Below are 26,782 nucleotides of genomic sequence, written 5' to 3'. Positions count from 1 at the left end.
CTTTACTCGCCGCGTGGTAACCTGGGACTGCAGAACGTTTGTTTTTAACCCTGTTAGTTCAGTCCACATGGCGGAGTCCGGTATACCGTTTAGACACAAAGTCAGGTTGGTTGCTCAGACTCCGGAGGACAGTTTAGAGATGACAACAAATACTTCAATACTAGGTTGGGACCCTCCCACAACCGTTCGGTACTCAGGTTGGGACCCTCCCACAACCATTCCCAAAGAAGCAATGCTGTAACCCTAAGTGGGAAGTCCGGTATACCTTTTAGACACAAAGTCAGGTTGGTTGCTCAAACTCCCGCCGAACCTCGAAAACTAACAGCTTATATACCTTCCATGACTGTCCCTGACGTCACAGCTAAGGAACCAATGAAAACGTCGCTCTGGGACCACAGAACAAAATGGGGAGGGAGGGGGGAGAGTTTCGAGGCTGCTGTCAGCCTCCATAGAAGCTACAGTTAAAATCCCTCAAAAATACACAAACACTCCTGCACTAAGAAAACTACATCAAAAACGCTATAAAGATATACATCAATAAAATGGAAATTCTACGACGCATCATTTGATACCAAACACTCATTGGTTATCAACACTGTCAACAAAGTGCAAAACCTCTGACTATTACCTCACAAAATAGTCATGTCACACCAAAACACGTATGCAGTTACAAGTTAACCACAATCAAACACAGTGTATATTCAACAGGCTTCTCGTACGTAGATGATAAGCATAAAATCGACATTCTACTAAACAAATGCATACAGAATACATTATATTATATTAAATTCATGGGTAAAACTAGAAAGATTAATAGAAAAGCTACAGAAACGAGAGAGAGAGAGAGAGAGAGAGAGAGAGAGAGAGAGAGAGAGAGAGAGAGAGAGAGAGAGAGAGAGAGAGACAAACAGAGAGAGAGGAAGAGAGAGAGAGAGAATGTGTGTGTGTGTGCACGTATGCGTGTGTGTATATGTGTGTGTGTGTGTGTGTGTGTGTGTGTGTGTGTGTGTTCGTCTGTGTGTAACAAGTATTATTAACAAAAGCCCAGCATCATAGAAGTAAAGAATCAGATCAAACAGGAAAGGGGGTTGGGGAGGTGGGAGGTGAGAGGTGGATGTAGAAAAGACAATGCCCTCGCTGACGGCCCTCTACGTGCACAAACAAAGGCGTAGGGGGTGAGTGACAGGAGAAGTGACCTAGGGTTCACATCCAGTCAGTTCAGTCGGCGCCATCGTGTCAAAGCCAATTAAATTCTACCGCAAGAGAACAATGGGAAAGGACTGAATCATACCTATTTTCAAACCATTTACTAAGCGAAAGAACAAATATGATTTTAGAGTGTGAATTTTAATTCCACACCGTTTCAATACTAACTTAGATAATATATTCTGCTTTCTACGCCTTCTCTTCTTCTTCACTCTATTTTCTTTAAGAAGAAAATTGCATATGGAGAAAAGACACAATATTTCTGAAGTCGCTTTTCTCCACAAAGATATGACGAGTTGAAAACGCCGATTCTTTCGCCAGAAACACGTCTGTTTCCATACCGGAAAGAAGGAATGGACCGAGAGCTACTATCCGCACGGCGCTGTGCGCACACTTGACCGGATTATGTTATTCACACAATACCCTCTGGCGATCTCTAAATTATCATTTAAAAACAAAGTAGTTGACATGTAATGGAACTATTAATTTTACTGAAATCAAGAAGTATCGTAGTTCTAGCAGTGCAAATTGGGCGCCCCATGGTGAATGCACAGTGGACCGTGCGCATACGCCGTCGCAATCAAGGCAAGTAACTTTATGAGTATAAACATTAGCAAGAACCGCAACTTGAATACACTCATAACACCTTAAACAGCTTCCCAAAATGCATGTTGTTACTAAAGTTGGTATCTACCATGTACCTCATATTATTCCTCTTTTTGCTGCATTAAAGTGATCATTGAACATATAGCTCACAGTGCCCATATTCAAAGACTTCTTGAAATATTTTGCTTTCAGAAACCACAAACGTGCGTGCAAAGCTGTTGTATTGATATGATATGCATCCAAGCACACACTTCGTGTAATAGAGACGTGGACTAGCTTATGATTAGTGCACCTTCTGATTTTGGTGGTTCTGCATGTAAAATTGACGGAAATAGATCAATTCAAAGTTATGTAGTTTGGAAAACACAATGATACGACACGCATAACTTGCATGTTACTGCTAGAATTAAGTTTTGGTTTTCAAATGTTACAGCTTTTATAACTTTTGGTTCGAACTATAAATACCAAACATTTTTGGGGGTAGTTTTGTACAACTTAATTAATTGTACACTTACGTATCAATAAGACTAAATACTGTATCACAACGTGCATATGTATGCATACCTGGATGAGTGCTTGGTAGCTTCTATTAGCATTATGTCTAACAAAAAACTAACAAAACTTCATGCTTTGGCCAACACATGACATTTTGGTATGTATTGCTGGGATGTGATCAAGCATCAGGATTTGTCACAGCAAGTGTTTGGCCCGACAGTATCTAATATATTTAAGAATGGATGTAAGTGTGTATGTCTGTCTGTCTGTGGTCGCTATACTTCAGAGATGGGAAGAGGCAGGAACAAGATAGTGTGCATGCACACTGCCTAGGAGCCACAGATGTGCACCTGGGTTTTAGTTGCTTGATTCATGGTTGCCTTTCTTGTAGAATGAACCTCCACATTGTTAAATACTGTCTATATAGTGCAAAGGGAGGTAACTGTTGCTTTGTTATCTATGGAAGGTGGGTAACTCTTATCATGCTATAATACCTTATGCTGAAGGGGTGTAAAGGGATCAGTTAAAACTGCTGCTCAAATATCTGGATTTTTCTCAAGAAAGGGAGGTAATTAACTCATTCCATAAAACCAAGTAAGCAGGACTTGAATTGATGGGGACACTCTGAATAGGTAGCACATGTCTTCGAAGGCCAGAACGTCCCGGCCAGAATGCCCCGGGCGAAGCAGGGCCCTGACTGCTAGTATATAATAAGATCAAAGTTGTGAAAGAAACAACTGAAAATCAGCCGAGATTCTAAAAATTCTTTAAACACTGTTAGGAAACGCTACCGTTGCTGAGCTTTGGTTCAGTTTTGTGTGTTGCATGTAGTTGACTTATTTGTACTTTGTGGGAAAGTACCGATATTATATTTTGTAAACACAATATTTATGCTTGGACGAGAATGCAGGTGAACTTTCTAGTCCTGTCAAAACAAGTTGTTTACCTGTTTTAGTCGTGAATTCGTGGCGTTCGTTCGGATTAAGTGCGTCGGCGCTTTTGATGTACGTCATAGAGAATGTCGCTAGTTTAGTCCATGCACGGCTCGTATAATGTAGTTGTATCATGTTCGGTCTGGAATATTCTCGAGATTGAGTATTTACTATATATGCCAGCACGATTTGTATGTAAAAAAGCTTCTACTTTGAGTTCTGCTATGATGTGCAGTTTTATGTATGGAATGCTAAATAAATCCTCGAACTCAATTTGACGAGTTGTTTTCTGTTGCTGCGAAGACGGGCGACGTAGAATAAAAGAACACAACTATACGACGTTTGAGAACTTGTGGCAATCTCAAGTGTCGTGTAACAATTGGGGGCCAAGCCAAGGATCTACGTTTAACGCCAAGGGTTTTCCAGCAACAAGGACTAGTGTCAAGACAGTCACAGGAGGTAGCCATCAATCGGGTGTATCCTGAGGGATCAGTATTGAGACTACGGAACCGTGGATTCGGTGTGACTGGTGAAGAGTTTGGTAATCGCCGCAGCTCGGTACGGTGAGCGACGCCGGAGTGTATCGGGATTACAGAGGTTAGCTGCCGTTTGGACGAGACGGACTTCGTCGCGGAGCTAGTGCATTAATACTACGAAATACGACTGAGGTACGTCGTGTACGTATCGTGAGCAGAGTGCGCCGTCACGTTAGACGAGGAGGGTGGCAGCCTGCGTCTACGAAGGTGACCAGCGACGAGAGAAGCATCGGAGGTGCGGTAGAGACTGTGTTCTTTTAGAAGACTACATTCGTCTACGTTCGGGGCTGTGAAAGAATACAGACGAACGCACCGGAAAAGACCAGAATGGCTGAGTTCTGGGCAAAAGGAGTTGAACTGGGACTGAAAGGCAAGCAGCTGACGGAGTTCGTCGAGTCCCAGACACAACTGCTAGCGCAGCGTGAAGAAAGACAAGCGCAGCGTGAGCGTGAAGAAAGACAAGCGCAGCGTGAAGATAAAGAAAGACAAGCGCAGCGTGAGCGTGGAGAAAGAGAAGCACAGCGTGAAGAAAGGCAAATTGAGCTGAAACGCTTAGAGCTCCAGATAGAAATGGAGACCAAGCGCTTAGAGCTTCAGACAGAAATGGTGCGTGTTCAAAATGAGCACGAGGCACCACGCCAAAGAGATAACCAGCAGCAAATGCTACACAGGGCACCGAAACTTCCAGCATTCGCTGACGGGAAGGACCAGATCGACTGCTACCTTGCAAGATTCGAGAGGTTCGCTGAGAGTGCTAGATGGCAGCGCGACGACTGGGCGATTCAACTCAGCGCACATTTGACTGGGGCAGCACTTGAGGTCTACACTAGACTCTCAAATGATGACGCCAGAGACTATGATGTACTGAAGGAAGCTCTGTTGCGTTGCTACAACTTCACTGAAAGGGGCTACCGTCAACGCTTCCGCGAATGCCAGCCATTGTCTGGAGAGACACCGAGCCAGTTTGCGGAGCGCCTGTCGTCATACCTGCAGAAGTGGGTGGAGTTATCAGGTGAAGTGCAGTCATACGAGAGTCTGCGGGACTTGATCGTGAAGGAGCAGTTCCTTAATGCCTGCCCGAAGGACCTGGCGACCCGCTTGGAAGAGCAAAAACTGCGGGGTTTGAAGGACATTACTGATGCTGCTGAGCGTTATCTCATTGCTCATGGAAGGACCCTGGGGACGTCAAAGTCATCGAAACCTTTCCAGAAGAGCGGGAACCAGGGAAACCAACATCCCAAGGGACAAACTGAGTCCGCACCATCATCCAATGAAGGACAGAACATAACGTGTTTCCATTGCAATGCCAAGGGCCACCGAGTCGCCAACTGTCCCCAAAAGAAAAATAACGGACATGTCAAAGACAAAGCGCAAGAACATCGACGGAGATATTACGACAACAAGAGGCAAACGAGTGGCTCGAACCAACAAGTATGTGCGAGCAGCGTCATACTCCCAAGGGCTGCCGAGCAAGTGGATACACCATCGGACGTGGAAGAATGTCTATCTGATGGCCAGCTTCTACTCGCCAATGGCAAGTCAATCTCTGTCGTCGCCAGCGCAGCTGTGTCAGTGTCGAACATGCCCGTGTCGAAGGGATTTGTTGAGAAGCAGGAAGTGACTGTTCTCAGAGATTCGGGCTGCAATGGAGTCATTGTCAAAGAGGATCTGGTGCCAACAGAGAAGTTCACTGGTGACTTCAAGTGGACGCTCATGGCTGACAGCAAATGCGTGAGGGCACCAGTGGCAAAGATCCAGATAGATACTCCATACTTCACCGGAGAAGTTGAGGCCGTCTGCCTGAAGAAGCCCTTGTACGATCTATTAATTGGGAACATTGGGGGTGCGAGACGTCCTGATGACCCTGATGTCGAATGGAGAATGGGCGCAGCTCAGCCTGCTGTTGAGGAGGAAGACCCACTGCCATTCGCGAATGAAGATATCAGCGAACTGTTACGAGATGACAGAGCAACTGTGCATCGCCGCGACCAGCCGCAGGTTGTAAGCGCTGTGACGACCAGAGCCCAGGCGAAGAAGGACAAAACAACTACGCCACTCAGGGTCACCAACAGTTCTGCAACTGCTGTCGTGGACAGGGATCGGCTGATTCAGCTACAGGAAGCTGATTCGACCTTAACAAAGTACAGGAGTCGTCCTGTCAAGGAGATGACTAAGGGCGAAGGCACTGTGCAATTTGAAGTGAAGGCCAAGATTCTGTACAGAGTGTTCCAGCACGCGAGAGTCAACGGTGGGAAGCCATTACGTCAAGTTCTGGTGCCTCAACCACTTAGGCGCCAGGTGATGGAGGTGGCCCACGACTCTATTATGGGAGGTCACCTGGGTGTCAAGAAGACATCGGACAGAATCCAGGCTGCGTTTTACTGGCCAGGACTGCATGCAGTTGTGACTCGATTCTGCCGATCGTGCGATATTTGCCAGAAAACCATACCTCGAGGAAGGGTCCCGAAAGTGCCGTTGCAGAAGATGCCTTTGATCGACCGACCTTTCAAGAGGGTGGCCATTGACCTCATCGGCGAGATAAAACCGCCAAGTGAAGCGGGTCATCGTTGGGTACTGACCCTGGTAGACTATGCAACCAGGTACCCAGAAGCCGTGCCTCTGAAGAAAATTGACACCGAGACTGTTGCCGAGGCACTTGTGGACATTTTCAGCAGAATTGGGGTTCCTGAAGAGATCCTCACAGACCTGGGGACACAGTTTGTCTCTGAATGCATGGAAGAGGTCAACAGGCTGCTGAGCATTCGTCACTTGACTACGACACCCTATCACCCGATGTGCAATGGGCTGGTCGAAAAATTCAATGCGACGCTGAAGTCCACGCTGAAGAAACTATGCAGTGAGCAGCCAAGGCAGTGGCATCGCTACATCAATGCCTTGCTGTTTGCATACAGGGAGGTGCCACAAGAGTCCACTGGATTCTCCCCGTTCGAGCTGATGTACGGGCGGACCGTGAGAGGCCCGATGCAGATACTAAAGGAATTGTGGACGAAAGATGTGGACACACCTGAAGTGAAGAACAGTTACCAGTACGTGTTCGAGTTGCGAGAGAAACTGGAGGAGACTCTCGAGATTGCTCGAGAGAACTTGAGAAAGTCTCAGGATAGTGGAAAGCACTACTACGACCGCAAAGCCGTAAACAGGAAGTTTACACCAGGTAACAAAGTGCTGATACTGCTTCCCACTGATCACAACAAACTACTGATGCAGTGGAAAGGCCCATACGAGGTTGAGGCCGTGGTAGGGATCAACGACTACAAGGTGAATGTCGGCAAGAAGTCCAAGATCTACCACGCTAACCTCCTGAAACTGTATGTGGAGAGACCTCCGGAAGCAGTACAGATCGCAGCAATGGTGGAAGAACCAGCCGAACTAGACGAGTTCGACGGTGAGGAACTACTAGAGTTGGGAGACCTCCACAAGAAAGAGGGAGTGGATGACGTCAAGCTAGGACCTGACCTGACAGAAGATCAGCAGAAGGAGCTGCATGATTTTATGGGCGACTTCACCCATAGGTTCTCTGATGTTCCAGGCTCTACGTCCTTGGTCGAACATGAAGTCCACCTCACATCTGACGTTCCTGTTCGCTCAAAACCATACCCTATCCCGTTTCAGGCTCGGGAATCCTTGAAGAAGGACATCGACAACATGTTGAAGATGGGGGTCATCCGTGAGTCATCATCCCCTTACTCATCTCCCGTTGTTGTTGTCAAGAAGAAAGACGGCACAAACAGGGTATGCATTGACTTCAGGAAAGTCAATAAGATCACCGTGTTTGACCCTGAACCAATGCCGACGGCAACTGATCTATTCCGACAGTTAACCGGCAGTAAGATCTTCTCAAAGATCGATCTCAGCAAGGGATATTGGCAAATTCCTGTGCGCGAAGAGGACATACCAAAGACCGCCTTTGCAACTCCAGACGGAACGTATGAGTGCCTGCGGATGCCTTTTGGCATGGTGAACAGTGGTGCTACCCTGAAGAGGGGAATGCGAAAAATGCTCAAAGGAATGAAGAATGTTGTGTACTACTGGGATGATCTGCTAGTCCACACGGAGACCTTTGCGGAGCATCTGGAGACTTTGAGGGAACTGTTTTCCCGCCTGACAAAAGCTAATCTGACCGTGAGACCCAGCAAGTGCATTTTGGGAACCGACAACGTTGACTTCATAGGTCATTCACTGAAGGAAGGTCAAAAGGGGCTTTTGTTGGAAAACGTCACCAAGATCCTCAATGCGCCACGTCCTGAAACCAAGAAGCAGGTGCGATCCTTCCTTGGATTGGCTGGGTACTACAGAGAGTTCATTCCAAACTTCGCCGCCATAACGGCGCCTTTGTCGGACATGACCCGAAAAGGATGCCCCAACCGAATACTCTGGGGACCAGCTCAGGAGAAGGCATATCAGACTGTGCGCGACCTGATGTCACGAGACCCGGTGCTACGCCTTCCTGATACTGCCAAAGAGTTCATCTTGCGTACAGACGCATCGGACGAAGGGATCGGCGCCATGCTGATGCAAGAACATGGAGGTAAACCGTTTCCGGTCAGCTATGCCAGCAAGAAGCTGTCAGGAGCCGAGAAGAACTACTCGACCATGGAGAAAGAGTGTTTAGCCATCGTGTGGGGAATCAAGAAATTTGAACTCTACCTCCAAGGGGTGAAATTCGTGCTTCAGACTGATCACAAACCCCTCACCTACCTGAACTCTGCGAAGTTTGTGAATAATCGTATCATGAGGTGGGTGATGTACTTGCAGAACTTTGATATGCGAGTGGAATCGATTAAGGGTTCAGACAATGTTGGAGCAGATTTTCTCAGCCGAGTATGTGAGTAAAACTGTGTTCATTCTCCAACAGACTAATGTACATACCTGGATTTCAATCTGTTATGCATACATAATAATTATGTGTCCAGGTAGCGTTTCAATGATTGAAAGAAATTAAGTAAATTTCTTCTTGTGTTGGGGGTAATGTTAGGAAACGCTACCGTTGCTGAGCTTTGGTTCAGTTTTGTGTGTTGCATGTAGTTGACTTATTTGTACTTTGTGGGAAAGTACCGATATTATATTTTGTAAACACAATATTTATGCTTGGACGAGAATGCAGGTGAACTTTCTAGTCCTGTCAAAACAAGTTGTTTACCATGCTGTTTTAGTCGTGAGTTCGTGGCGTTCGTTCGGATTAAGTGTGTCGGCGCTTTTGATGTACGTCATAGAGAATGTCGCTAGTTTAGTCCATGCACGGCTCGTATAATGTAGTTGTATCATGTTCGGTCTGGAATATTCTCGAGATTGAGTATTTACTATATATGCCAGCGCGATTTGTATGTAAAAAAAGCTTCTACTTTGAGTTCTGCTACGATGTGCAGTTGTATGTATGGAATGCTAAATAAATCCTCGAACTCAATTTGACGAGTTGTTTTCTGCTGCTGCGAAGACGGGCGACGTAGAATAAAAGAACACAACTATACGACGTTTGAGAACTTGTGGCAATCTCAAGTGTCGTGTAACAAACACAAACAAGTATTTTAAAATATTGACGCAAAGGGCGAGTTAAATATACCTTCACATATAGTTTGCTGAAACATATTGCCTAAACACCGTACGTAACGTTAACTACCTTGTAAGCGCTCACCCGGTTTATGCACCAATTTTGATTGAAAGTAGGGTTTGGGTGACTTAATTTGGTATCTTCTTCTTCTTCTTCTTCTTCTCGTTCGCTCCCTTCAGACATCCACTCCTGTGGCACGCACGAATGCTGCCGTCCTCTTCAGGGCCGCCCGGTCGCCAGACAGCTTCTCTTGCAGGGGGGTATCATCCGGCCAAGCTGTGTTTCTTCTTTCTTCCTGCAGCGGGCATTCTTGTAGAAGGTGTGCCGTTGTCATCGGTGCTGTGTTGCAGGTACACATCTCTGACTGTTCTATCTTCAGTTTGTTGAACAGATGTGCATTCATTCTGTTGTGTCCCGTTCGTAATCTAAAGAACCTGGTCCTCTCTGTTCAGGCTATAGTAGCTGTCGGCCTTGTTGTGTCTGGGGTGCTCTTTCTGCCATTTTTTTCGTGAGATGGTCTAGATGATGGTGTTTTCATCTTGGTGGGAGACCAATTTGTTTGGCTGTTCTAAGAGACCTCCTTCCTTTGCAAGTCTGTCCGCTGTTTCGTTTCCGCGGACTCCACAGTGGGCAGGGACCCATTGTAGCGTGACGTCAGCTTTTGAGCTCAGAGTTGAGAGGGCAGATGCAAGTTCATTCAGCTCCTTGGGGTGTTTCTCTGGGACTTGGAGTACTGATGGGGCATCAGTGAAGATGCCAATTTTCTCGTGAGCTCTTGGCAGGTTGCTGTGGAGTTATCTTGCAGCTTTCGCAAGCGCTTCTGCTTCCGCTTTGTAGATTGTTGAGTATCAGCCTGTTGCTACTGAGTGTGCAGCGTCTTCTTCTTTGTACCTGATAAGCACTCCCGCTCCCCTCCATCTCTGGTTGCATCAATGGCAGATTTATCTGTGTAGACATGGTTCCACTGTCCCTTGGGATAGACGGAGTGAAGAAACTCTAGAGTGAGTGATTTCCTCTCCTGGTCTGACTGGGAGCCTTTGTGTTTGATTCCAGGGATTTGTTTTTGGATGGCTGGGAAGCTGGACCTGTTCCATGGTGGGGAGGTTTGGGCATGTGGTCCAATAGTTCCGGGTCTCTTCTTTCCAGGATTCTGCTCTGTTGGAGGAAATTTGAACGTTTGAGTCTTCCCCTTGTTGGTTTGTTCATCCTGGAGTGCATTGGATGGTCCTCGAGTCTCTTGAACTTGCTGCTTGTGTCAGGACTTGATGTTCTTACGCTCCTCTAAGGATGGTAGCCATGTGGCAGTTTCTAGTTCTTTTATTGGAGTGGTTCGCATGGCCCCTGTCATCATTCTCATGGCTTGGTTCTGCACTCTCTCAAGCTTCTCGTTGTTTGATTTCGCAGCTGTGGAAGTTACAGCGGTTCCACACTCTAGGTCTGGTCGCACGTTTCCAACGTACAGTTTTTGAGGACGTTTTGGTCTGCGCCCCATTTGGTGCCAGATAGCTTCTTGAAGAGGTTGAGTCTTTTTTTTGCTTTTGCTTGATTCTTCTTTAGCTGGTTCCTTCAGGTAAAGCGGCAGTCAAAGGTTACCCCAAGGTACGTCGGGGAGATTTCACCTTGAAGGATGTAGTTGTTGATCTGAAGTGTGACTTTGGGTTCATGTGTTGAGAGGGAAAAAAGGGTGTAGGTGGTTTTCTTTCCGTTCACCTTCACAAGCCACGATTTTGTCCATGTTTCTATCACCTGGAGGGCTTGCTGCATCCTGTAGTTTGCTGTTGTGACATGCTCCTTACTGCACCATAGGACAAGTTCATCTGTGTATATGGCGCCTCTAACTTTCTTCGGCATTTTGTTGATGATGTCCTGGATGAAGATGAGGAAGAGAGTTTGTGACAGTACCCCTCCTTGCGGTACATCCTGCTCCAAGATCCGTTTCTTGCTGCGGTGGTGGATGACCTGAGCTCGTGCCTTTCGATTGTGTAGATACTGGCTGATCCACTAAAACATTCTTCCTGGCATCTAAAGTCAGGTCGTTTTGCATGGGGGGTACCTTTCTTTGAGCGGCTGTCACCTGACCCATGTATGGTATAGTCTTTGATTCGAAAATCGTATCAAATAGCCAAGATGCCTCAAAAAAAGAAAATTAATGTTGAATGAATGACGCGGGAATGAATGCTTTTATTCGGATGAAAAACTTGTGGCAATATTTTGTGGCAGTGTTTATTTTGAATTTATATCCATGACTGAGCGTGTTTTACCCTGTCGTGGAATGCGTGCAGCTTTGTTTTCAGTAGCCCTGTTACAAAATCCAAGGAAGTGTCTGTCTTTCAGAACTAAACGGTCAATATACAAGTGTGCAGCTATACATGGAATAGTCACTACATCGTAGAATGTTCTTTCTTGACAAAGACAACAAGACGCCCTGATAAAGACGTAGCCTTCAGGTATCTGTACATCTGAAGAAAACAAAAGCATATTCTTAACAATCTTGTAATCTGAAAATCAAATTAGAGCAAGCCATATGTGCATATCGAAATAACTTGGGAGCAGTATTGGAAATTGAATATATATTAAACGACCATCCACGGTATATCTAGCTGATATAAAGCGATAGCTTCCTCAACGCTGATTGCTCCATGTCGTGTCCATCTTCACTCCTTATTGTCAGCCAAATCTAAGGCTTCTCTGAGAGGCGTACCTTTGCAAGAATTCACGTAACCACCCCCCCCCTCCACCTCCCCCCCCCTCCAGCTCCTTAAACTCTGTTCAGTCACACCAGTCACACCAGTCACACCATATTGGCCTGAAAATGGTAGATTTTTTACTTTTGTCCTCTAGATTGACCAAATTTGTCCCGTGGCAGAGGAAATTCCGTGCTATGGGGTAAACACATTCAAATGGTAAAGGAAAACTTGCTGAAAAAAGCGTTGGTCTTTTCAACATGCAATGTTTCAGTGTCAGCTTCTTACACTTTTCTGCTCACCCTTTGGGCATGTAAAAGTGGGTAGTTATCATCTGATGTCAACAAAATGGTTTTCTGTGGTTATGACTATAATCTGAAACATGAGTTTAATGCATGTCGTAACAAGCCTTTCCCGCAGTTGTTATGCGTTCTGTAACCTACTCGTGTGTGGGTATCATACTACACAACGTCATAAAACCTTAATGGTTTAAGACAAAAGAAAACGGCCGAACCACATAATTCCTTGTTACATTGTAGCTAACTCATCACATTACAGCATGTGCAAATTGCATACGTGGGTCGCGTGCAAAGGTCAAACGTCCCAATATTCCACAAAAAGTAAGCACATGAAAGAGTTGATGATGCCGAAGCAACGGTAAAAATCGCATTTAAGCAAATGTAGCATCGCAGATAAAAAGAACAATATATACTGAACATTCTTCATCAACCAAAAGTTAAGAGCAGGATGTTTGGCGCCTCTCTTAATAAACAAATATACAGCCACCCACCTCAATGTGTGTTGGTGTGTTATGCCAACAAAACATGATGTAACTATTTATCCGTCTTGTTTACACGGTTAGACAAACGTGTTGATTCTCAACAGACATTAAAGTCTTCTGTCGTCTTTGTCTTGCAAGTTACGATAACATATGTGGTTGTGGTGGTGTTTTTTGTTGTGTACGAAATAAATGACGATGATGATGATGATGATGACACATTTCAACAACTCTGTCGTCAGATACGAAAGGATCGAGATGCGCGTTGTCCTCAACTACAATGTGTGTCTGCTTCTACTGAGTTATGCAATCTGTGAGACTGCTGGTAAGGGCAAACCAATCACGTGTCATGCGGGAACTTTTGCACCTGAGCAACAGGCTGCAGTCACCTGTAATCTGCACGCAGTGGATAATGCCAACGGCTTAGGGGTCCACATGGTGCGCTATCCACCTGGTGCTCCTGAGAAAGGCCCAGGCGAGTATACGTGCCTGACCTTTACATTCTTTCTTGTGTGAATGTTCGTGTGTGTGTGTGTGTGTGAGTGTATGTGTGTGTGTGTGTGTGTGTGTGTGTGTGTGTGTGTTTGTGTGTGAAGGATGTTTATAACACTTTGCATGTGAGTCTTTCCGGATAATATCCGAAAACGTTGTTCATGTGTAGGATAAATGTCTTTGATGACGTCATATAGTGTTTTTTTTTCAAAAGTTGTGGTCGCACTGTGGTGACCTCTCATTTTTATATTTAGTCAAGTTTTGACTAAATATTTTAACATCGAGGGGGAATCGAAACGAGGGTATGGTGTATGTGTGTGCGTGTGTGTGTGTGTGTGTGTGTAGAGCGATTCAGACTAAACTACTGGACCGATCTTTATGAAATTTGACATGAGAGTTCCTGGGTATGAAATCCCCGAACCTTTTTTTCATTTTTTTGATAAATGTCTTTGATGACGTCATATCCGGCTTTTCGTGAAAGTTGAGGCGGCACTGTCACGCCCTCATTTTTCAACCAAATTGGTTGACATTTTGGTCAAGTAATCTTCGACAAAGCCCGGGGTTCGGTATTGCATTTCAGCTTGGTGGCTTAAAAATTAATTAATGACTTAGGTCATTAAAAATCTGAAAATTGTAAAAAAAAATAAAAATTTATAAAACGATCCAAATTTACGTTTATCTTATTCTCCATCATTTGCTGATTCCAAAAACATATAAATATGTTATATTCGGATTAAAAACAAGCTCTGAAAATTAAATATATAAAAATTATTATCAAAATATTTTTTTCGAAATCAATTTGAAAACATTTTCATCTTATTCCTTGTCGGTTCCTGATTCCAAAAATATATAGATATGATATGTTTGGATTAAAAACACGCTCAGAAAGTTAAAACGAAGAGAGGTACAGAAAAGCGTGCTATCCTTCTCAGCGCAACGAATATCCCGCTCTTCTTGTCAATTCCACGGGCACTGCCTTTGCCACGGGCGGTGGAGTGACGATGCTACGAGTATACGGTCTTGCTGCGTTGCGTTGCGTTCAGTTTCATTCTGTGAGTTCGACAGCTACTTGACTAAATATTGTATTTTCGCCTTACGCGACTTGTTAAGCACTTGATTTAAACTTTGATCACACTCAGTCCAAACTATTGGATTGCATTTCAGCTCGGCAAAATAATATGATTAATCAGTTGTTCCATGAAGTTAATAAAACTAACTCTTGCTGCTTCCGCTGCAGAGTGGCAAATATTTGATCTTCGTAAATGGATCATAGATCCTAAATTAAACCTACAAATGATCTGAATTCTGGAAAAACAAAACGGCTACCTGTGTAGTGTTGGTAACCTGTGCAGCCAGTGTATTTGTATATATGAGTTAGTCTGTCAGTTTGTTTGCCTATGTGTCTCTCTGTATGTCTCTCTGTATGTCTGTCTGTCTGTCTGTCTGTCTCTCTGTCTGTCTGTCTGTCTGTCTGTCTCTCTCTCTCTCTCTCTCTCTCTCTCTCTCTCTCTCTAACAATCTCACACATTTTGCAGGGAAAAGTGTGTTGGTGTGCATATGGGTAAAAGAGATGGAGAGACACTACTGTGACGTACAGATCGACGGTTACACATTTAGCAATGACAGCAACAGTGCTGTGAGCGCGAAGATCCCATCTGTCAGAGACGAATTCGCAGGACTCTACATTTGTTTCCTTGTTCCTCCGGACGGGACGCAGGGACATCCATGTGAATTGATCGTCAGAGGTAACATTTATGTCTCCTTATTCGGTTATGTATACATGCGCGTGCAGTTACAAGTAAATAATAAAGTGTTGTTTTTACAGAGCAATTAGATATTGGCATCTGTCCCGTTTTTATAGTCAAATGAATGACCTAAAACGGTCAATTACTGCTTACTGACTAACCACACCACGATCCACTCTCGCAGTCACACACAAAAGTTAGCAACAACAAAAGTATAAGTTCTAGACGTCTGTTTATATACACTAACTCTCCACCTCCCTCTTCTCGTGAAGCCAAAAGTGTTTTTACGACCAAGTCGTAAAGCAATAATAACTGACAAAAGCCAGTTAGAGTTTATGAAATAATAAGAACACGCTGAACCGTGTAAAGTTAGAAAACCCTTTGCTGTTCTGTAAAAAGTCTTAGCCTGTACAGGCGTTAACACTCCACGTTGTCACAACTCAAAGTTCTTCATAAAGGGTTAGAAAGATGACAAGGCTGGGGGCGTTTACGCTTGGGTGCACTCAACTCTCAGTGTAGCCAGGGTCCATTCGATGAAACGCAGTGGCGCAGACAGGTGATAGTCGCAGCAACACCAGCAATAGCCGTAGAACAGCAACCGTACAGCAAAGAACAGCAAGAGTGTAGCCCGTCTCCAGCAACCGTGTAGCACATCTCCAGCAACCAGGTAGCAACTGGGTAGCACTGGGTAGCAAACCTCCAGCAACCGTGTAGCAACCGGAACAGAGTAGTTGGTGCAGTGACCATGGCAACAATCCCCCCTTTTTCCACCTTTAAACATATCTAACTTCCCCCTTCAGCGAGCACGTGGTACCTGCAAGAATAGACTTTTAATAACAACTCAAGACATTTTCTCCTCATCTCCATATCTGCAAAAAACATATACAGATTACAAGTTAGCGTTAAAATGAGCAAGTTATACGCTATCATAGAGAAACACAACAGAGTTTACATTTCACAGACATTGACCGGTCACCAGCGTAAAGTAACGGATAATTACCTCAACAGCTCGTAAAACGTAGCTCTCCCAAGCAAACCGCTTGAATATTTGACTCCCGCTCGGCAGCGAAAAGTATGTAGCCTAAGCCTTCTGTGTATTGCACTAACACTAGAAGCCCGTTGGTAGACCTAAACCAGTCTTTCAACGCGTTGGAATCCTCCAAATCTTAGTCAACGGAAACAAACCAGACCTCCGTCTGCAAAGCATGTAGCCAAAGGAAAGCTCGAAGGACTGGGAAGAAAGACCATGTGATCTCTCTGACCAATCATCAATCGCCTGTCCCAGAACAAGTGATCTCCCTGACCAATACTGGTCACCTACCATTCACACGTATAGCATGCTAGGAACACGTGTTTTAATAGTGAGCAAAGAATCTCCCCATTTTCCCCGCACGGATTTCACGCCGGCACTTTCCACGTGAATTTCGTGCTCGTCCACAAAACTTTTCCGCAATGCGGCAACCAGCACCGGCGCATTGCATTGCAATTTGGGAAAGGAGCCCCACAAAGAGTTCCTTTCCTACTCGTGTCACTGAAACCGTGACAGCATCACAATCAGTATGCGACCCCCATGACTGCAGCCATGTTGCCAAATAGTAGATACATCCCTGGTAATTTTATACATATATTTCTAAGCATGAATACTTAACCTGGCCCACCAGAGGTGAGTAAGTATACGTGTCTGAACAAAAACACATTTTGGATTCCTTTTTAAGACATCGAAAATATCATTATCTACAAAACATTATCAAATGCTTACATTTACTGTAATCTTCCTTGTTAGCGCCTACCATCAGTTTATCTCAGAAGTCGGGGTTGGGCGTTTACTATTGGTACTGTTTCTCGTGAGAAATAGCGGTATTTGATCACTTGTTATGAAAATAACAAGAAGATTTGCTTCTGTGAGAAACACAATGTCTATGCCCTCTGTGACACAGATGCGTACCTGTGTGTACAATTGCCTCTTCAGAGTGGAACATGGAAACAATCCCCTGATGCCATGGTTTAAGAACAAAATGCTCATATCGCAACTGAAAACAATGATTCATGATCTACTTTGCATATCCAGCGTTGGCAGCATGCCTGAACAAAAATCATAATCTTCCGCAAACAGAAATATCATAATTGTAGTCAGTCCGTTTGTAATGATTAAAATCCTCTGGTAAAATAGGAAGGGGGGGGGGGAGAGAGAGAGAGAGAGTAAAATACGTGACAAATACGGTAAAGTATTAAACAATATTTCGTTCAATCGATCTCTGTATATCACCCAAGGTCGACCTTTTAAGCCTCAGACGAGTCTCCTAAAACGTATTTCACCTTTGGCATGGCTATGCAGAAACTGCAGAGGCATAAAATATGAACTCAATGGTGTGGCAGCTTCTCGTCATTCACTCGAATGATATCTCTGAAGAGAAAAGGTGAAGAAAAAAAATTAAAAACATTAATTTTGTTTTGAGTGACACCGTTAAAATAAATGTGTGGGATGGGCGTTTACAAGGTACAATGCCCTATGCACAGTTGTTGACCCAAACTAGGAGCTAGGTGGGGAAGGGGGGGGGTGGGCGTTTGCTCGATACTTGGCGCTTACAAAGTAGTTTACGGTACTTGACAACAAAAAAAGAATAGAATACAACTGAAATATTGGCGGCATATGTCACAGCTTAATGTGTTAGCATTAAAACAATGTTATCAGCTTCTGCAACTTTAATGTTTTCTTCATTTGTTTGCTCAGGTGGAACATTACCACAGACAACCCCACCTGAAACGACAGGTAAATGTTCTTATCCATCATCCCAATGAAACATGTAAAACGTCAACTAACGATTAGAAGGAAACCCAGAATTATCAGTTATGTATTTTATTTTAACTCGTGAAAGTTGATTGTACGAATAGCACGGTGTTTTCGTCCTAATTGACAACAACATAAACGTTATATTTGGATATTAATACGATTAGCACTGTTGACTCAACAACAACAAACAATCTTAAAGATCAGTAATAATATTATAAGTCGCGTAAGGCGAAATTACTACATTTAGTCAAGCTGTGGAACTCACAGAATGAAACTGAACGCACTGCATATTTTCACAAAGACCGTAGTCCGCCGCTCGTACAAAACGCAGTGAAACTGACGAGCCTGTTTAGCGCGGTAGTGGTTTTGCTGTGCTGCAACACACGCTTTTCTGTACCTCTCTTCGTTTTAACTTTCTGAGGGTGTTTTTAATCCACACATATCATATCTATATGTTTTTGGAATCAGGAACCGACAAGGAATAAGATGAAATTGTTTTTAAATCGAGTTCGGAAATTTAATTTATCATAATTTTTATATTTTTAATTTTCAGAGCTTGTTTTTAATCCGAATAATTATAACATATTGATATGTTTTTGGAATCAGAAAATGATGAAGAATAAGATGAACGTAAATTTGGATCGTTTTATGAAAAAATAATTAATTACAATTTTCAGACTTTTAATGACCAAAGTCATTTATTAATTTTTTAAGCCACCAAGCTGAAATGCAATACCGAAGTCCGGCTTTCGTCGAAGATTGCTTTACAAAAATGTCAGTCAATTTGATTGAAAAATGAGGGTGTGACAGTGCCGCCTCAACTTTTACAAAAAGCCGGATATGACGTCATCAAAGACATTTATCGAAACAATGAACAAACCGTCTGGGGATATCATACCCAGGAACTCTCGTGTAAAATGTCATAAAGATCGGTCCAGTAGTTTAGTCTGAATCGTTCTACACACACACACACACAGACATACACACACACACAGACACACACGCACACACACGCACACACACATACACCACGACCCTCGTCTCGATTCTCCCTCTATGTTAAAACATTTAGTCAAAATTTGATTAAATGTAAAAAATATGTTTAAATAGTTATGCAAATTGTTAGCTCTTGAAATTGTATGACGTTCAGGTTAATTACAGTGACAAGACATAATCTCCAATTGGTAAGAGACGCATTTGTTTAAACAGTAAACTATGAAAACAAAGTTATAGGTAATAAGCAACACTTCATCATACATTTTGATTTGTTCTCTATTTGGATATTGTTAGTATGGAACAACCAACAATATAAGAATTCCAGAAAAAAAAAACCTCTGTTGGGTTAATATGGGATGCGAAATACAGAATACCCTTGCTTTTATTGAGGCAAGCTATGCACACGTCCTACTGTCCACGTGTTTCCGACAAACGCCTTTTCTGGTAAGTGGACAATACGAGTAACGTTACACGGACAAAAAATAACTTTCCCACGTGACATTATAGGCCATCTACAAGTGAAAGTCCAAATGTCAAATCGACCCATTTCTTAAGAAAATAACAAGGTATGAGTAAAACTCTGACATTTTCATTTAGCATGGACCAGATGACAAAACGTCAAATAAATATAATGAAACAGAGATATGAGTAAAATATCAATGACTCTCACAGGAACGTTGACCAATCACCCACAGACACACACACACGCACGCACGCACGCACGCACGCACGCTCGCACGCACGCACACTCACTCGCGCGTGCGTGCGAACGCACGCACGCACGCACGCACGCACGCACACACGCACGCACGCACACACACACACACACACACACACACACACACGCACACACACAAACACACTCACGCACAGCGCTTGACACCCAAACTGGTCTTTAGACATAACAATCTTTCTTGTCTTTCAGTTAAAACAACCGAGACATCGATAATCGGTTTTATCGTGGCCCTCATTATCATAGTGATCACACTGGCTGCGATAATTATTGGCGCGTGTGGATTCTACTGGCAACTCTGTTACGCAAAGTAAGATAAACAAAACACAGGTGCACATATGCGCGAGTGTGTGTGTGTGTGTGTGTGTGTGTGTGTGTGTGTGTGTTTATGTGTGTGTGTGTGTGCGTGCGTGCGTGCGTGTGTATGCGTGCGTGTGTATGTGTGTGTGTGTGTGTGTGTTAGTGTGTGTGTGTTAGTGTGTGGGTTAGTGTGTGTGTGTGTGTGTGTGTGTGTGTTAGTGTGTGTGTGTGTGTTAGTATATGTGTGCGTTAGTTAGTTAGTGTGTGTATGTGTGTGTGTGTGTGTGTGTGTGTGTGTGTGTGTGTGTGTGTGTGTGTGTGTGTGTGTGTGTGTGTGTGTGTGTAACCAGAAATGTTACGTTTTGATTTACCTTTATCTTATTGCAATGTCATTTTAGGGTCACATGAGGAAAATCTGGTTGATAAAGTCAAGAGTCAAACGGTGTCAAATTTAACTTGGTCATTCGATGATTGCGTTGGCAAGTAATACGTTTGAACCTTTACATGCACCGCAGTTCTTTTTTTTCAGATACAATCAAAGTGTCTTCAACTATCGTAATAGATGGAAGGTCTTTGCTAGGTCTAATCTTAGCCAAAACATTATTGCAACACATTTCGCAACAAAATCAAAGCATTAATTTTCGTGTCATTTCATTCAAACTTTCTATGTCTTCTGCTAGTATTCGCTTTCTCACATGGCAGAATCTTGTTGACTCTTTTTAAGTTTCAAGGTCACGGCTGGATTGCGTGATGATCAGAACACGAACAAAATATTTGTTTAGTTCTTTCGGAAAATGTACGTAATACAACACGCTTATAATACACATTATCAAAAGTAAACACCGATTTAGGTCTGCCTATTGGTCATAACTTCTGAAATTTCCAAAGCAAATCATCGAGAACTTGAGCAGAAATGGCTCTTTGGGTGGAGGACCCCCTCAAAAATGGCCGCAAAACGTGCCTTTTTAGGCCTCTGAAACGGTTGACACATACCGCCTTTGACAAAAGGCTACATAAGGACTAGAGAAGTCAGGTGCATAAAACCTGGGACAGGCTGATCTTTCTTAACCCAGTGTGGGATTTTCAGTGGGGCGACCACCTCCAACCCAGCGCGTCCCTGGGTGGCGGATAGGGGAACGGTCTTCAGATATGGAGATCAGCCGCTTGCGGCCGCGGACCAAACTGGCTCCGGGTGGGATCCCGGAAAATCCTCCCCCCTGTGCTCTCAGGGTAGGACGTACGGGCCATGAGCTAAGGGTGAGGTAACCCCGACAGAAAACCCCGAATGCTGAAGACGGAGGACCCGGGCCGCACGGCGCATTCTAACAAACCATGGGTACACGCACTTACGCAAATGATGACACAATCAACCAGCACAGATGGAAATGGCGCTCGCCCATTGAGGACCCCCCAGGGTGGAGCAGCGTCGGGTCCCATGCCTCAAAGGGACCCAGCCCCAACTACTGGAGGTCCCTCCCGTCCGTCTTGTCACGCCAGGGGACGCGGGAGGAAAGTGACTGGCACCACCACAACCAGGAAGAAACCCAGTCAGCAGCGACCTTTTCAGGTCATGCACTGGAACGCAGAAAGTATCCTGAACAAGAAGACAGAGTTGGAGCATATCCTGCATGAGAAGAACATCAACATCTGCTGTATTCAGGAGACGCACCTGACACCCCAAAAGTCCTTCAAAGCGAGAGGCTACCAATGCCTTAGGTCCGACAGAACAGACCGAAGCAAAGGAGGAATCCTGACCCTCATCAGGAACAACATCAATGCCTGTTTGATAGAAACGCACATGGAGGACTCCGAATATCAGGTGATTCGAATCCAGACGAAGACATCAGAATTCCATCTTGTCAACTTCTACTGCCCCAATGATAGACACCTCGCCCTTGACACGATCCCCGCAAAGGCCTCCAACTTCATCGTGGTGGGTGACTTCAACAGTCATTCACAGAGTTGGGGATATGACCACCTGGATCGGAGAGGAGAAGAGGTGGAGAACTGGCAGGACGACAAAGGTCTCATCCTTTTGAACAGTCCCTTTGACTGCCCCACATTCTACTCCAGAAGATGGCACACTACATCAACTCCTGACCTAGCCTTCTGCACGGAAGACATGCACCAGCTAACCAGCAGAGAGGTCGGAGAACAGCTAGGTGGAAGTGACCATCGGCCAGTCTTTTTGACCCTGGGCATGGAGTCCTGCACTGAAGCTTCCTTCCCACGGTGGAACTACAAAAGAGCGAACTGGTTCCTCTTTAGACACCGCACCAGCAAACTCACCAAAGACATCAGAGTCGAGGGTCGAGACATCAACATGGTGGCGAAGGACTTCAACATGAGCATCCTCAGAGCAGCGCGTGAGTCCATTCCCAGGGGTGCCAGGAGAGACTATAAGCCCTACTGGAGCAATGAATTGCAGGAACTGGATGATGATCTGGCAGACGCCAGAAGGGAAGCAGAAGTCAACCCGTCACAAAACAACAACATCCGCCTCCAGGAAGCCAAAGCCAAATTTCTCAAAAAGAAGCTACAGGCAAGACGGAGAAGCTGGCAAGAGAAAACAAGCTCTCTGAACCTTGAGAAGGATGGCAGAAAGCTCTGGAGGCTCACCAAGCAGTTGAATGATGAGAACACCAGCAGAGGAAAGATCACATTAGAAGAGAACGGGAAGGTGCTAACTGGAAAGCATGCTGCCAACCAATTTGCTGAAAGCTATGCAGCTGAGAGCAACCTCCATGTTAGCCCCGAGAAACAGAGAGAAGCAAGAAGAGAGAAAAGAGAGAGACCTGCCAGACAGTCGACAGTGGACGCCATGAGTCAACCACTCACACTCCACGAGCTGCACTCAGCTCTGAAAAAGTCAAAGGCGAAGAAGTCCCCTGGCCCAGACGGCATCACCAACGAGATGCTAACCCACCTTGGTAGTGCAGCAGAGAACAAGCTACTCGAGGTCTTCAACAGCAGCTGGCAAGAAGGATCGCTACCACAACTCTGGCGAGAAGCGATCATGATCCCCATCTTAAAAAAAGGGAAGGATCCAAAGAAGGCCACCAGCTATCGCCCAATCAGCCTCACCAGCTGTGTTGTGAAGACCCTGGAGAGAATTGTGAACGAGCGCCTCAGGTGGTACCTGGAATCCAGGAACCTCCTCGCCCCTGAACAAGCTGGATTCCGACAGTTCCGCAGCACTGAAGATCAGGTCACTTACCTGGCGCAAGAAGTTGAAGATGCCTTTCAGGAACAGAAGCTGGTCTTCGTCACCTGGATAGATCTTCAGAAGGCCTTTGACAAGGTCTGGAAAGATGGACTCCTTGTAAAACTGCTGAGGAAAGACGTGTCCAGCAACATGTACCAGTGGATTCGCTCTTACCTCTATAACCGCAGGGCAAGAGTTAACGTCGACCAGACCAAAAGCAAGAAGTTCCTCCTTCGTCATGGCGTCCCTCAGGGCGGAGTCCTCTCCCCCACACTCTTCCTTCTCTTCATCGACGATCTGGTGTCTGAGATGCCCAAGGGGATCAAAGCTGCTCTCTACGCAGACGACCTTGTGATCTGGTGCAAGGAGGAGCACGCAAGTACTGCCACCTACAGAATGCAGCAAGCGGCAGATAGGCTGAACGCATGGGCAGAAGATTGGTGCGTCTCCATCAACAAGGAGAAATCCTCCACCACCCTATTCACACTGTCGCCAAAGCAGAAAGCCGGAACCATTAGGCTTGGTGGAACTCCTCTGAGAGAGGATGAAGAAGCAACGTACCTTGGTGTCACCTTTGATAGACGGCAGACCTGGAAACCACACATTGCACAGGCAGAGACGAAGGCCCGGCGCAAGCTAGCCATACTCAGGAAGCTGGCAGGTACCACCTGGGGAGCGAACGAGAAGATACTGAAGACAGTATACCAGGGAACAATCAGACCCCACCTCGAGTACGGCTCCACAGCGTGGTCAACCTCAGCCAAGACAAACCTGCAGAGCCTTGACCGTGTGCAAAACCAGGCCCTCCGACTCATCACCGGTGCAATGAAATCCACGCCCATCAAGGAAATGGAGAAGCTTACCACCATCCAACCCCTCTGTCAGAGAAGAGAAGCCAAGACTATGGTACAGGCCGAGAAGCTCAAGTGCCTACCCGACCACCCCATGAAGCACAGACTGAGCAACCTCACCAAGAACCGGCTTAAACGGAGCAGTTTTGTACACGAGAGCAAGAGACTTTCTCGACAGTACAGGGAAGTCCTTCCACAGAACACTCTACCTCTGACTCAAGAAGAAGAGGAAACCCCCAAGGCAACAGAGAAACCAGGCATCCGGATCTGCACCAGTGTTCCACATGTTACCTCAGGAGAAGATCAGAATGACACAGCTCGACAGGCACTCACCTTAGCCCTGATCGACGAACAGTACCCAAAAGAGGCGTGGATCCATGTATACACCGATGGATCAGCAACTAACGCCGTGCTCAATGGAGGTGCAGGCATTCTCATCCAGTTCCCTGGGGGACATACAGCTACATCCAGCGTTGCCACTGGCAAACACTGCACAAACTATAAAGCAGAAGCAGAAGCTCTCATGCAGGCCGCCTCCTTCGTTCAGGACTCCGCAGACCCTTGCTACCAAGTTGTCTTTCTCTCGGACGCCCTTTCAGTCCTTCAGGCCCTAGAGAACGACAAACTCCCACAACTGGCCAAAGCATTACATATGGTCAGACAAACCAGAAGAGTTGTCCTCCAGTGGATACCAGCACACTGTGGGATACCAGGAAATGAAAGGGCAGATGAGCTGGCAAAAGAAGGAGCCGTGGAAGACCAACCTGAAAACAGTGTCAGCTTTAGTGAGCAGAAGACAATCATCAAGGCATTGATGAGGCCAAGGACAAACAGAGATGACTACCACACAATGTCCAGAGAGCAGCAAGTCAACCTCATCAGGCTGCGTACTGGCCACAACAGGCTCAATGCTCACATGAACCGAAAGTTCAAGCTGGCGCCATCACCAACCTGTGCCTGCGGTCAAGAGGACCAAACAGCGGAACACATCTTACAGCGATGTCCCTTACTAGATGAGGAACGAAAAGAAGTGTGGCCGTCACCAACTCCCTTGCAGACCAAACTATACGGCAGTCGACAGGAGTTGGAGAAAACGACAACATTTATCACCAGTGCTGGACTGATTGTGTAACCTCTGCGAACGCCAAGAAGAAGAAGAAGGTGCATAAAACAAACTGAAATTGAATGGCCTGTCCAATGGTTGTCACAAATGTTTGGTTTGTGCATATTCTGATTTGTTGCAGATTTTAAAATACGGGGCTATGGTTTTTGTCAGGTCGATTTTAGGGGTTACCTTGTTTGACAGGCTGTCACGGGATGCCTACACAAAGTACCATCAATCGGACAAATGATATGTACAGCTGACATAATTACCTTTTCGAGCATATAAAGTGTAAACTTTTCTGTATTATTTTTAACTTTCTGAGCTTAATTGTGATACAGACATAACATATCTATATGTTTTTCAAATCAGGAAACGATAAAAAATAAGAAGACCGATTTCTAACATTTTAATTGTAGTACCTCATTAACCTTTGATCGTTAATTGTGCTCACATTTTTAGAGTAAACATGACATATTTATATATTTTCAGATTCAGACTTTCATGAAGAATACGATGCAATCAATTTAATGACAACTTTAACAAGAAACCTCATTAATTATTTGTAAAACTCCAAGCTGAAATGCAACACCAAAGAAGATTAATTGACCAAAATGTCAACCAAATTGGTTGGAAAATAAGAGCGTGACAGTGCCGCTTCGACTTTCACAAAAAGCCGGATATGACGTCATCAAAAACATTTATGAAAAACATGGGAAAAAAAAGTCTGGGGATATTATACCCAGGTACTCATGTGAAGTTTCACTGAAATCGGTCCAGTAGTTTTCTCTGAATCGCACACACACACACACACACACACACACACACACACACACACACACACACACACACACACACACACACACACATACACACACACACACACACACACACACACACAAACACATACAAACACATACACCACGACCCTCGTCTCGATTCCCCCCACTATTTTAAAACAAAACCTGACTAAATGTAAAAAGGGTCAACAAGACTTCGACCATGTGTGAACACGAATAAGCACCGAACGTGGGAGAAGTGCCACTATTAAGGTTCTTGCTTTAAACAGTCGGAAACAATGATACGTTTTGGCGTGGTGTTTTTTTTCTTTTCTACGCGACGTAGCTTTCACCTTGACATTGTAGAAGGGTCAACCAAATGTGTGCCATGTGTCAAAGCTATTTATTCCTGATAGTGTGCATACATTTAAGGTTTAAAAATAATCATGTTCAGTTTTTTTACCCTACGCCACCCTGTTCTGACCTTGAAATTTGACAAAGGTCAATCAGACTTATACCATTTGTCAAGGCTATTTAGTCCGAGTAGTTTGTGAAGTTTCAAGTTTCTAGCTTCAACAAAGCTTGAGAAAAAGCTTATGTTTCGTCTTTTCTTTTAACCATGCGAGACCCCGCTGTGAACTTGAAATGTGTCGAAGGTCAACCTGAAATTCTCCATTTCTTATAAACATTGAGCAAAGCCATTATTTTAAGTTTCAAGTTTCTAGGTGAAAAAAAAAATCGGATAATTTTATATTCCCTCATTTCTGATCCGCATGCAATTCAGCCGTGACCTTGAAGCTTAAAAAAGGTTCAACAAGACTTCTGCAATGTGTGAAAGCTAATTCGCACCAAAAGTACATTATACTGGGGAAAAATACACATATAACCAAGGCACAATAGATAATCAATGATAAGGATTTTAGCATAACTGCAGCATAGCTCTGCACATCCAATCACTTATGAGTAGGAATATGAGATACGT

At 44.7% G+C, this 26,782-nt stretch overlaps 1 long non-coding RNA gene across 1 annotated transcript in view; it reads right to left on the bottom strand.

The window, feature by feature from the left end:
• Positions 1 to 26,782, bottom strand: part of LOC138972485 (uncharacterized) — a 74,952-nt gene that overhangs the window by 291 nt on the left and 47,879 nt on the right. Inside the window, exon 2 of the long non-coding RNA XR_011457640.1 lies at positions 1 to 265. This exon is cut by the window's left edge and continues 291 nt beyond it. This is a non-coding gene — a long non-coding RNA (uncharacterized lncRNA). The remainder of the gene's footprint in view (positions 266 to 26,782) is intronic.

Source organism: Littorina saxatilis, linkage group LG8, assembly GCF_037325665.1.
Source record: "Littorina saxatilis isolate snail1 linkage group LG8, US_GU_Lsax_2.0, whole genome shotgun sequence".
Classification (NCBI taxonomy): domain Eukaryota; kingdom Metazoa; phylum Mollusca; class Gastropoda; order Littorinimorpha; family Littorinidae; genus Littorina; species Littorina saxatilis.
This window is presented reverse-complemented; position numbering and strand designations above follow the sequence as displayed.